The 12008-nt window shown below is 40.4% G+C and overlaps 1 protein-coding gene and 1 long non-coding RNA gene across 51 annotated transcripts in view; one reads left to right on the plus strand and one right to left on the minus strand.

The window, feature by feature from the left end:
* ADGRL3 (adhesion G protein-coupled receptor L3) overlaps positions 1 to 12008 on the plus strand; it is a 624693-nt gene that overhangs the window by 281057 nt on the left and 331628 nt on the right. The gene's annotated exons all lie outside the window — the stretch shown is intronic.
* Positions 4064 to 12008, minus strand: part of LOC117661861 (uncharacterized) — a 64965-nt gene continuing 57020 nt past the window's right edge. The window contains exon 4 of the long non-coding RNA XR_004590152.2: positions 4064 to 4124. This is a non-coding gene — a long non-coding RNA (uncharacterized LOC117661861). The remainder of the gene's footprint in view (positions 4125 to 12008) is intronic.

Here is a 12008-nt window from a genome sequence, read left to right on the forward strand (position 1 = left end):
CCTCACAAGGAGGCTATATGGGTCATTTCTCCCCTCCCCCATCCAATAAATTCTGAGATGCTTCTGGTTATGAACATAAATAAATAAATAAATAAATAATTTTATTTCTGTACCGCCTTTCTCCCGAAGGACTCAGGGAGGTGTACAGCCTATTTAAAAACACAAAAAACACGACAACAATTTAAAATTTAAAATCATTAAATAATTAGGCTCCAATTAAAATCCCAGAAATTTAAAATACCCCAATTTAAAACGTTATGTTAATAGCCCTGCCTGGCGGAACAACAGGGTCTTCAGAGCGCAGCGAAACACCCGGAGGTCGGAAATCTTTCGTATTTCGGGGGGCAGTTCATTCCACAGGGCTGGGGCTCCCACAGAGAAGGCCCTCCCCCTGGGTGTCGCCAGCCGACATAACTTGGCTGATGGCACCCGGAGGAGACCCTCTCTGTGGGAGCGGACTGGTCGGTGGGAGGCTATTGGTGGCAGAAGTCAGTCTCGAAGGTACCCGGGTCCTATGCCATGGAGCGCTTTAAAGGTGGTAACCAACACCTTGAATCGCACCCGGAAGACCACTGGGAGCCAGTGCAGCTCGCGCAGGAAGGGTGTCACGTGGGCGCAACGGGTTGCACCCATAACCACCCGCGCGGCCGCATTCTGGACCAGTTGGAGCCTCCGAGTGCTCTTCAAGGGGAGCCCCATGTAGAGAGCATTACAATAGTCCAACCGGGAGGTGACAAGGGCGTGAGTGACCGTGCGCAAGACGTCCCGATCCAGAAAGGGCTGCAACTGGCGAATCAGGCGAACCTGATAAAAGGCCCCCCTGGCCACGGCCGTCATGTGCTCTTCTAAAGACAGCCGTGCGTCCAGGAGGACACCCAGATTGCGAGCCCTCTCTGTGGGGGGCAAGGATTCACCCCCAATAGTCAGCGATGGCACCTGCTGACTATATCGGGGCGCCGGAAGCCACAGCCACTCGGTCTTGGAGGGGTTGAGTCTGAGCCTGTTCCTCCCCATCCAGGCCCGTACGGCCTCCAGGCAGCGGGACATCATGTCAAGGGCATCGTTGGGGTGGTCAGGGGTGGAGATGTACAGCTGAGTATCGTCAGCGTACAGATGACACTTCACCCCAAAACCACGGATGATCTCACCCAGCGGCTTCACATAAATGTTGAACAGGAGAGGCGAGAGGACCGACCCTTGCGGCACTCCCCATGCGAGATGCCTCGAGGTCGACCTCTGTCCCCCTGCCAACACAAACTGCGAGCGGTCGGAGAGGAAGGAGGAGAACCACCGCAAAACCGTGCCCCCTATTCCTAACCCCCTCAACCGCTGCAGCATGATACCATGGTCGATGGTATCAAAAGCCGCCGAGAGGTCTAATAGGACTAGGACAGAGGAGCAGCCCCTGTCCCGAGCCCTCCAGAGATCATCCACCAATGCCACCAATGCCGTTTCAGTGCTGTACCCCTGCCTGAAGCCCGACTGGTACGGGTCCAGATAGATAGCTTCATCCAGGTGCCGGGGAAGTTGTCGTGCCACCACGCTCTCAACAACCTTCGCCACAAAACGAAGGTTGGAGACTGGACGATAGTTGGCTAATTCAGCCGGGTCCAGGGAAGGCTTCTTGAGGAGGGGCCTCACTACCGCCTCTTTCAAGGCGGCAGGAAAGGCACCCTCACTCAGAGAAGCATTTATAATCCCCTGGAGCCAGCCTCGTGTAACCTCCCGGGAGGCCAGCACCAACCAGGAGGGACACGGGTCCAATAAACACGTGGCGGCACTAATCTTACCCAGAACCCTGTCCACATCCTCGGGAGTCACAGGATCAAACTCCTCCCAGGTAACATTCTCAAGACCTGCCCTCGTCTCCTCCCGTGGACTCATCCAGTCGGAGTCCAAGCCATCCCGAATCCGAGCGATTTTATCGTGCAGGAATTGCACAAAATCCTCAGCGCGACCCTGCAAGGGATCTTCTCGCACTCCCCCCCGGAGGAGGGAGTGGGTCACCCTAAACAAGGCGGCTGGGCGGTTCTCTGCAGATGCGATAAGAGCGGAAAAGTGGTTAGACTTTGCCGCTTTTATCGCCACTAGGTAGGTCTTGATATAAGACCTCACCTGTGTCCGGTCGGAATCGGATTGACTAGTCCTCCAAATGCTCTCTAGGCGTCTTTTCCGACGCTTCATCTCTCTCAGCTCCTCAGAGAACCAAGGAGCCAGTTGAGATCGGCATCGGGTCAGAGGCCGCAAAGGCACGACGCGGTCCAAAGCTCCAGCGGCCGCCCTTTCCCAGGCGGCCACCAGCTCTTCAGTCGAGTCGTGTGTTAGGGTCTCAGGGCACGGCCCAAGCTCCGTCAGGAACCTTTCGGGTTCCATCAGGCGCCTGGGACGGAACCATCTAGTTGGCTCCGTCTCCCTGCGGCGGGGGACGGCGGTAGGAAAGTCTAGTTGGAGGAGCGAATGATCTGTCCATGACAAGGGTTTAATATCTAGGTCCCCTCTACCAAGATCATTCAACCACTGACCAGAGACAAAAATCAGGTCCAGAGTGTGTCCCCCTATGTGAGTTGGGCCTTGAACTAACTGGGTCAGGTCCATGGCCATCATGGAAGCCATGAACTCCCGAGCCGCCTCTGACGCCTCACCCGCGGATGGAAGGTTGAAATCCCCCATGACGATAAGTCTGGGGGTATCAACCGCCACCCCGGCAATGACGTCGAGTAGCTCGGGCAGGGTCGCTGCCACGTGGCAGGGAGCCAGGTACGTAGTCAGCAGACCCATCTGCACCCCATGGCCCCACTTTACACAGAGGGACTCATATCCGGCTAACATGCAAGACAGTTTTACTTTATTGCGTGAATTCAGAACTAAAGTGAACATCAGCCCTAGTTTACTACCTATCATTAAAACAACATAGTTCTACAACTAGGTTTACACAGATACATAAGCATTAGAATTATTTTATGCAATGGGTGGTAATGCAGCCAAACAGAAAGGCATTTAGTATAGCAAATTTTTGGGTTATCAGAAAAAGTTTCAATATTTTATTAGCTTCAGGGTATTTTTATTCTCAATTATTTGGACGGAGTTCAGAGATATTTGCACAGTGCTGCTGAGGCCAAAAAAAATCTTATCTTCAGCTCCTGCTCAAATCTTATTGAAAGATTGCAAATGTTCCATGTTCTGTGTTTCTGCTTACCACCAACTTCAGGCTACTTATCTTTACCTTTTTAATTAGACTTTTCTTTGTTCTATATAATTGACCTTGATAGAAAAAAATGGAATGGAAAATAGAAAAAAGAAAAAAATGTTGAGCAATAGTCACTTTTCCAACTGTGATTAACTTTTTTCTTTCCCTCCTCCTCACCCTCATGGTTTTTCAAGCTTGCTGAAAATTTATTTGGCAGAAATAGTTTTTTCTTTTTTAACTTTTCTATCATTTTTGGTTTATACAATACTATTATCGCTAATAATTACATATTTAATGCATGTAGGGACTGTTCAAATATCGGCTGCAATAAGTTTTGACTAAAGCAGGTTGGGAATTTGTATGGCTCAACCACAGGCTTTCCACTATTACTTCATAACTGTTTTCAGCCTTTTTAGAGGCTGTAACACAACTTTAAATCCCATTTTAAATTGCAATACTTGCCCACTAAAATAATATTTTTGGATTCCTTATATTTTGCAGGAGAATATATAAATCTAAGATGGATTAATATTTGGCAATTTGTTGTTGTTTCCCAACATGAATACTCACTCCTTCCTTCACAAATGCTCGCAGGATCCCATGCATGGTCCTGCTAATATGGTGCAAGTTCTGCCCCTTTTCTATGCAGATAATCCTCAATTTACAACCAATCACTTAATGACCATTCAAAATTACAGAATAGTCAAAAAAGTTACGACCTGGTCTCCAAGTTACAACTGATATACCTCTCCAAAGAAATAATTTCATTAGCAGTCAACTCACTTTTACAACCGGTTTGGTTTGATCATCTGGTAAAATGATTTGAATAGCTTATTCTTGAGCAGCCAAAAACAAGCCTTCTGTTTCTTTTTTTTTTTTAATGTTCCATTTGTAAGCCATTGCTTTGTTTTATCTTTATCCTCTTTCCCCTTGTCTTCTGTAGAAATAGACCAATGTATCTATGTAATGCTTTTCCATGCCATTTCAATATATACATTTTATTTCTTGTACATTCTGTAAGTTCCTATTTTTAAATGCTTGTTCTTGGCTGTCTTATATAATCAGCCAATGCATAGCTTCTCTTCCTCAGTAGTTTGTTTGACTTGAAGAAAACCTCTGCCAATTGTGTGGGACTCATACAATATATCAATATCACAACAGGGATGTAATACATAGTCAGTAGCTTTCTTGTTTTCGGTCCAAACAGTCTAATTCAACTTGTGTTCAGTTAATATTTCCAGCAGTAAATCATATAGAGCCAGTTTGATCTACTGGACTACTGCAATACTCTCTACATGAGGCTCCCCTTGAAGAGCACCCGGAGGCTCCAACTGGTCCAGAATGCGGCCGTGCGGGTGATTATGGGAGCGTCATGGCGCTCCCATGTAACACTTCTCCTGCATGTACTGGCTCCCAGTGGTCCTCTGGGTGCAATTCAAGGTGTTGGTGACCACCTTTAGAGCACGCCATGGCTTAGGGCCTGGATATTTATGGGACGGCCTTCTGCCACCGAGAGCCTCCCACTGGCCAGTACGCTCCCACAGAGAGGGGCTCTTCCGGGTGCCGTCGGCCAAACAATGCTGACTGGTGGCCCCCAGGGGGAGAGCTTTCTCTGTGGGAGCACCTGCCCTCTGGAACGAGCTCCCCCCGGAGATACGGACGATTCCGGACTTATGTACTTTCCGTCGGGCCCTCAAAACATTTTTATTTCATCAAATCGGGCTGGCCTAATCTCTCCAATTGTGTATTTTAATTTGGATTTTTAATCAGGGATTTTAACTGTCGGGCCAAAATGTTTAATTTATTTTTAAATTGTTTTTAAATTTTGTATTTGATGTTTTTTACTTCTGGCTGTTCACCGCCCTGAGTCCTTCGGGAGAAGGGCGGTATATAAATTCAAATATTAAATTAAATTATTAAATTAAATTAATTGCTAAGGCAGCAGGCTAGAAAAAAGGAGACCATGAGTTTAAGTCCTGCCTTAGGTATGAAAGCCAACTGGGTGACATTAGGCCAGTTACCATACATACATACATACATACATACATACATACATACATACATACATATATATATATATATATATATATAATTGTTGTTGTTACTACTAATTACTATTATATTTTTGAAGAAGCTGCTGATGTATTATGGATTTTCCCCAAAGTTATGTAGTCTGAAAGAATATATTTAATTGATGAACCATGTGTAATTATCAGTGCTGCACTCTTGTTTTTGATAAAGTTTTTGTTGTTTTCATAAAAAAAAATTTTTACTTAATGGCTGCCAAATCAGAAAGGCTCAAGGCAATTTCCACTAGAAATTCAATAAAAAAATAACAAGAATGTTCATAAAAATGAAATAAAATTGTTATATATACCATGGTACTTGCCAAGAATGTCCTCTTTCACCTGTTCTTTTTAATTTAGTTTTAGAACTTGTCTCTTGCAATAATTGGAAATCTGGAAATATTAGGGAACCATGGGATACAGAATATATGATTTTGCTATGTGCAAATGGCTTTGTAGATCAGCCAGAAACATCCATTCTTACTGCCATTTCACATATGTTGGTCCCCTACTTGATTAACCGATACATTATAAGAAGTCAAGTTTCATACTACTGATTCTCAGTAATAAATGCATAAATTGTGGTTTGAGAGTGTATATTTGACTTTGTTGCTTATGGCAGTATGTTATGTCAGTAGCATTCTGAACTAATACATCTGTTCTGATAAAACTCTAATGTGGACACAAATGAAAAAAGATTCTTAGTGCTACATGAGAGGCAGAAAACCTAGGGTTGCAGATATAATAGATAATAAACACTGATCCTTTTGCACACCAAAAACTTTCATTATAGACAATCCCGATTTTAAAATTGTTGCTAATTCTGTTATTTAAGTAATTTAGAGTTCTGGTATTATTAATTTTGACCAGTTTAGTTATGATGCATTATTTTTTAACCTTTGTAAGATATGCCATTTAGTTTACTTAAGAGTACTTCTTGTCAGTTTATTTAAATTATGCAACCTTTTATTGGGCTGTTTCATTCTGATGCTATTCTGAAATTCCTCTGGTGTTAAGGCTTGAGAAAAAATAGTTGAGACTCCTAAGTAGGCAATTCCTTTGGACAAGAAGTTAAAATTTTATTAAATTGATATAAACCATTAATATCTACTTTGGAAGTATAAACTTGAAATATTCTGTTTGTATAAACCAGTGGTGAATGTGGTGGTTATATTTTCCGAGAGAGAGAAATCTTTTTTTATTCTACAGAGAGTCCTGGCCTAGACTGAGATCATAAAAATTACACAATTACACAGCAAGAACGGACAGCTTCCGTTAAACTCTGAATCCTTAGGAAAGACTAAGGACTATAGCATAGCCTCTTCCTCTGTTGGAAGATTGAAGTAGGCTTTCTACTGAAGTGATGCATCTGATGAAGAAGCAATTTCCAAGGTCTGGGAGGAATTAACATGATATAATTAGCACATAGTCTTGCATTCATTTGAAATGAAGCTAATTGCTCTTAGTGATAAATAGATATGTTGAATTGCCTCCAATTTTAATGAATATTTCATGATTTGGTTGAGCATGGACGATGGACTATAATTGTTAAAATATATAGCTGTAAGATATTGATGGACACTTTTAAATCTCCCTTCAAAAATAATTATTTTTATCAGTGATGGAGCATCCACAACTTTTTTGTGAAGGAGTTTGTGGATGATCCACAACTAAGGGAGGCACTCTCAGGAATTCACTGTGAATTTCATTCATTGAGTTCAGGAGAAATCTTCTATATTTTGTGAAATGAATGGAATGTAATATAGAAGAAATGTGCCTGATCAATGAAGTTTAGAAGAATAAATTATAGTGCATCTATTTTCTGTTCTTTATGTATGATACAGTAGGGTACACATGTGTCATTGACATTTCATATTGATTGCTAAATGATTGTATTGTTCTTCAAGCATTGCACAGCAAGATTAAGCATTTTCTGTAGTTATTAATTTAGTAAAAATATGCTGCACAAAAGAGAAAATGGGGGGAAAAATAGACTGCTAAAACATAAGCCAAAAAAACCCTGATGTTATAAATGATTAGTGGGCTAACTGTGATTCATGTAGATGGCACATTACAGAAAATCAGAGGCTAGGTTATTGTCCCAAGCTGCGTCTGTTCTAGATGTCGATCTAAACTAGGAAATAGGGAAATGAAAGCTAGTATCAAAGAATATGCTGCTATATTTAAATGGAAAATGGAGAGTTGTGCTACAAGCATCAAGCGAAATTTTCAACAAACCCACTAAATAGGGTTTTACAGATAGAGATGAAACAGTATACAGGAGGGAGATTCAAAATCTATCCTCATGGTGCTTAAAAAACAACCTATACCTGAACATCAGCAAGACCAAGGAGATGGTGTTGGACTTCTGGAGGAAGAGAGAGGAACCTGCCCCACTTTACATCGAGGGGGGCTGTGTAGAGAGAGTTTCCTCCTTTAAATTCCTGGGAGTCCATCTCAGCAAAGACCTCACCTGGAAAAACAACAGGATCCAGGTGGCCAGGAAGGCCCAACAGAGACTCCACTTCCTTAGGGTCTTGCATAAAAACAGAGTGGAACAACAACTGATGACCTCCTTTTACTAATCCACAATAGAAAGTGCCATCAGTTATTGCATCATGGTATGGCATGCCAGTTTGATAGCTGCAGATAAAAAAAACATTACAGAGGATGGTGAGCACAGCACAAAACATTGTGGGCTGTCCACTAGATGAGATCACTAGGGCTCACTGCCTTAGAAGAGTGAGGAAAATTCTCAGGGATAAGTCACACCCTGTCACCAGTTCTTTACCCTCCTACCATCAGGAAGGAGATATAGAAGCATAGCCAGCCACACAAACAGGCTGAAGAATAGTTTTTATCCGTGGGCTGTCAGACTCCTGAATACGAAATATCATAACTATGTAGTATGATGGACTTGCAGGGATGGTATAACGTGTAACATGTTCACACTGGTGCAATAGGACTGGGTGTTTGTTAATATGATTTATTGGGTTAGGGATTTTCTTTCTTCACTGTGAGCTGTATTGTGATGGGGGGTGCACTGAAGGAGCTCAACCAATCTCATTGTACATATGTTGTGCACTGATAATAAAGTTTTGAAATTTGAAATTGAAATTAAATGCAAAAATGTAGTCAAGCCATAATTTAACAAGAATAAAATGTAGCAAATCCTGTGCTTAAACTACAACTTAGATTCTGTTCCCTTTTCAACTGCGTTTAGTTTAGCTTCAAAGTTCCTATATTAAAAGTACTGAAGTAAAGGAAAGAAATTAGAACTGTTACATAATAGTTGATATACTTTATTTATTTCCCATCTTTATTATTTTTAAAAACAACTTAAAGCAGCGAACATAAACTAAACATGAACTAAATGCAGTAACATTCCTTCCCCTTCCTATTTTCTCCACAACAACAACTCTGTGAGGTGAGATGGGCTGACAGAAAATGACTGGCCCAAAGTCACCAACTGGTTTTATGCCTAAAATGGAACTAGAAATCACAATCTCCCAGTTTCTAGCCTGATACCTTTGTCAGCTCTGGAGGCCATCTTTTCTTTTGGATCTTCAGGGCTGCCATACTTAGTGATGTGGGAAACTGGGATGTATGGAGTTGGTAGAGGTATTTAGCCATAACAACATATTTTCTCTGAAAGTCAAGGACATTCAGCCTGCACCTAGAGTGGCGTGACTGGGAGGCATCTCCAGTTGGGATGGTGGATTGGTTCGACCATGTGATGGACATGTGGGTGCAGGGGAAGGGACTTCGACTTTCCTTTGAGTGGGGAAAACCCAGGAGTTTTCAGATTCAGGTTTTTCCCAGATGTGCCAATATGGCATCTCTAATAAAATGGAACTTTGAGGAACTGCCTGCCTCGGAGTCTTCTTTGGTTGGGGGTATTACTTGGAACTCTGACAGCCTTAACTACTAGACCAAAATGGCTCTCAAATCTATCAAAGGGATTGTCTGAATTGATTATTCATATTGTCCCAGACCATATATCTCCTTTTTGAATAATGGATGCAATTATTTTCCCCACAATGTACTAATATACATTTTATTATGTAAAAATCATAATTTAGGGAAAGGTGAGCAAATGTTCCCAAATGGTTCCAGGGCATTTGTTACAAGTGGCATTATTATCTCTTTCATTTAAGAAAGCACATAGTAGAATATTCAGATATGCCGGGAAAATGTTTACTGACATCTGAGCACAGGTAAAACATGAAGGTTAAACTAGCTGATATTCAGTTGAAATTCAGTTTTCCTTAGGATTTTTTTCTCTAACATTTCCCTAACGCACTTTTCCTAAATTATGATGGTGTTCTATAGCCAAGATCCACTGCTAGAGTCTCTCGAGCTTTGATGAAAGAACTTTGATGAAAGTTTCCTTAAAATGGACCTTATCCAGCTCAAATGAAAGTTCTCAATAAATACAAAATGTGCAAACCCAACTGGAAAGAATGTTAACTTCAACAAGTAGTTAAGCATAGGCAAACAAACTCTTCCTTCATCATCAATGGTCCAGCTTCAAAACAAAAGACTACCTTGGACAATAGTGAGGCTTGGAAGAAGCCTGTAAGAAATTTTAATACTATTTTCTCAAACTTGGCAAAATTAGCATTTGTTTCTGTAATTGGGCTATAAATAATTTTGGAGCTGCTGGTACAAAATCATCTCATTTTGAGTGGAAAGTTTTGCACTCTTTTGGGCTAAAGGATTCACATAAAATACTATCATAATCACCACCAAGAAATAATTCTTCTTCCTCCTCCTCCCTCTCCCCCTCCCCCTCCTCCCATTAAGTGCCATCCTTTTCATATTATCTTCGCTGAATTAAATTGCCTCTTTAACTTTTATATTTGAAAAAACAATTTACCATGCTTAGTGTACAATTCAGACAGTAGCTTTTACAGATGTTGGCCTTTTGTTGCATTTCACCTGCATATTGTTTTGCTTATTTTTTACTGAATGAAAAAAAAATCAGGATAATCAGGATAAGTAAATATAATTCACAATTTAAAAGCTTGTACTGTATGCTGATGATGGTAATATTTTCTTAGCATATCCTGAAAAGAGTATCCAACTATCCATGGTTAATTGGATTGGAGCTGTCTCACTTCCCAATGACTTCACAAATAATTAACTGTTTTAGTATTAAATAAAATAACCAAATGATATTTTTAAATGAAAACTAATCTGAAAAAAATTTATAAGAAATATAAAATTATTATAGCAAAAGGTTACCAATTTTGAAAAAAGCTACAACAAAATCATAATAAATAACTGTTTTAGAATGTACAAGAGATTCAAATTGTCTTATAATTTGAAAACTTCTAAATTGGTATATGACACCTTAGAAATTGTCTAAGATGTATAAAGGGCATAATCATTGTTGAAATTTTTTTAAACACATGAAGGGGCATTTTATCACGAATGGTAGACTTCTGCAAAAGTGAAAAGATCCTGGATACAAATACATATGGTGATGCAGAGAGTTCTAAAATTAACTTTCAGATGAAACCAGAACTTTTCTTATTAAGACTTATGGACTGTCAACTAGAATAGGCTCATGGACAATTGGTTTTATATATGACAGCTGCAGTGAAGCTATTATATGCACAGAGATGAAAGACTATGGAAACACCAATAATGGAGAAAAGGATTTTGAAGATGGCTGAGTTTGCAGAAATACTAGAGCTCAATTGACTTGTTTGATTAAGGAGAGAACTAAACTTCTTTTATATTTGAGATATTGTAATGTCTCCAAGACATTATAAACTTCAATCCATTTTAGTTTTTTAACAGAAATAATTCTCCTTAAAACTTGCTTCATTTGTATTAACAAGAACTTCCTTTTTCTTGAACAAGATTATTGATTTGCAACTAGAGTATATGAACTGAAGAAACATATACTGTCATATAGATCAAGAAACATATATCTTGATCTATCCAGCTATTTTTTCAGGGGTTCTGTGAGGCTTTAAGAATAAGAATAAAAGCAGTTTTCCTCCAAGGGGTTTCCTATTTTCATGCCACTTTCAAGATTCCCAAAATGCACCAAAAGAATTTTCTAAGACATGTGTTCAGTCTGAATATCTTTAAAGAATGGAAATTTAATTTTCAGAAAGATATGAAAATTTGACAGTCTTTTGACAGTCTTCCTATAACTTATCAATCATAGAATCATAGGGCTAAAAGGGACATTGAAGGTCTTCTAATCCAACCCTCTGCCCAGAGCAGGGGTCCTTATTCCCTCCAACAAATGGTTGTTCAGTCTTTTCTTGAAAATCTCTAGTGATGGAGCATCCACAGCTCTGGAGGCAAGCTGTTCCATTGACTAAGTGCTCTCACTATCAGGAAATAGAATAGAATAGAATTCTTTACTGGCCAAGTGTGATTGGACATACAAGGAATTTACCTTGGTGCATATGCTCTCAGTGTACATTTAATAAAAGATACATTTGTCAAGATCATAAGGTATAACACTTAATGATAGTCATAGGGTACAAATAAGCAATCAAATCATATTATGAAACAGTCAATATAAATCGTAAGGATACCAGCAACAAGGTTACAGTCATACAGTCAAAAGTGGGAGGAGATGGGTGATAGGAATGATGAGAAGATTAATAGTAATGCAGACTTAGTAACTAGTTTGACAGTGTTGAGGGAATTATTTGTTTAGCAGAGTGATGGCATTTGGGAAAAAACTGTTCTTGTGTCTAGTTCTGGTGTGCAGTGCTCTATAGAGT

This window comes from Pantherophis guttatus, chromosome 2, assembly GCF_059756535.1.
Source record: "Pantherophis guttatus breed Tessera chromosome 2, ASM5975653v1, whole genome shotgun sequence".
Taxonomy (NCBI): Eukaryota; Metazoa; Chordata; class Lepidosauria; order Squamata; family Colubridae; genus Pantherophis; species Pantherophis guttatus.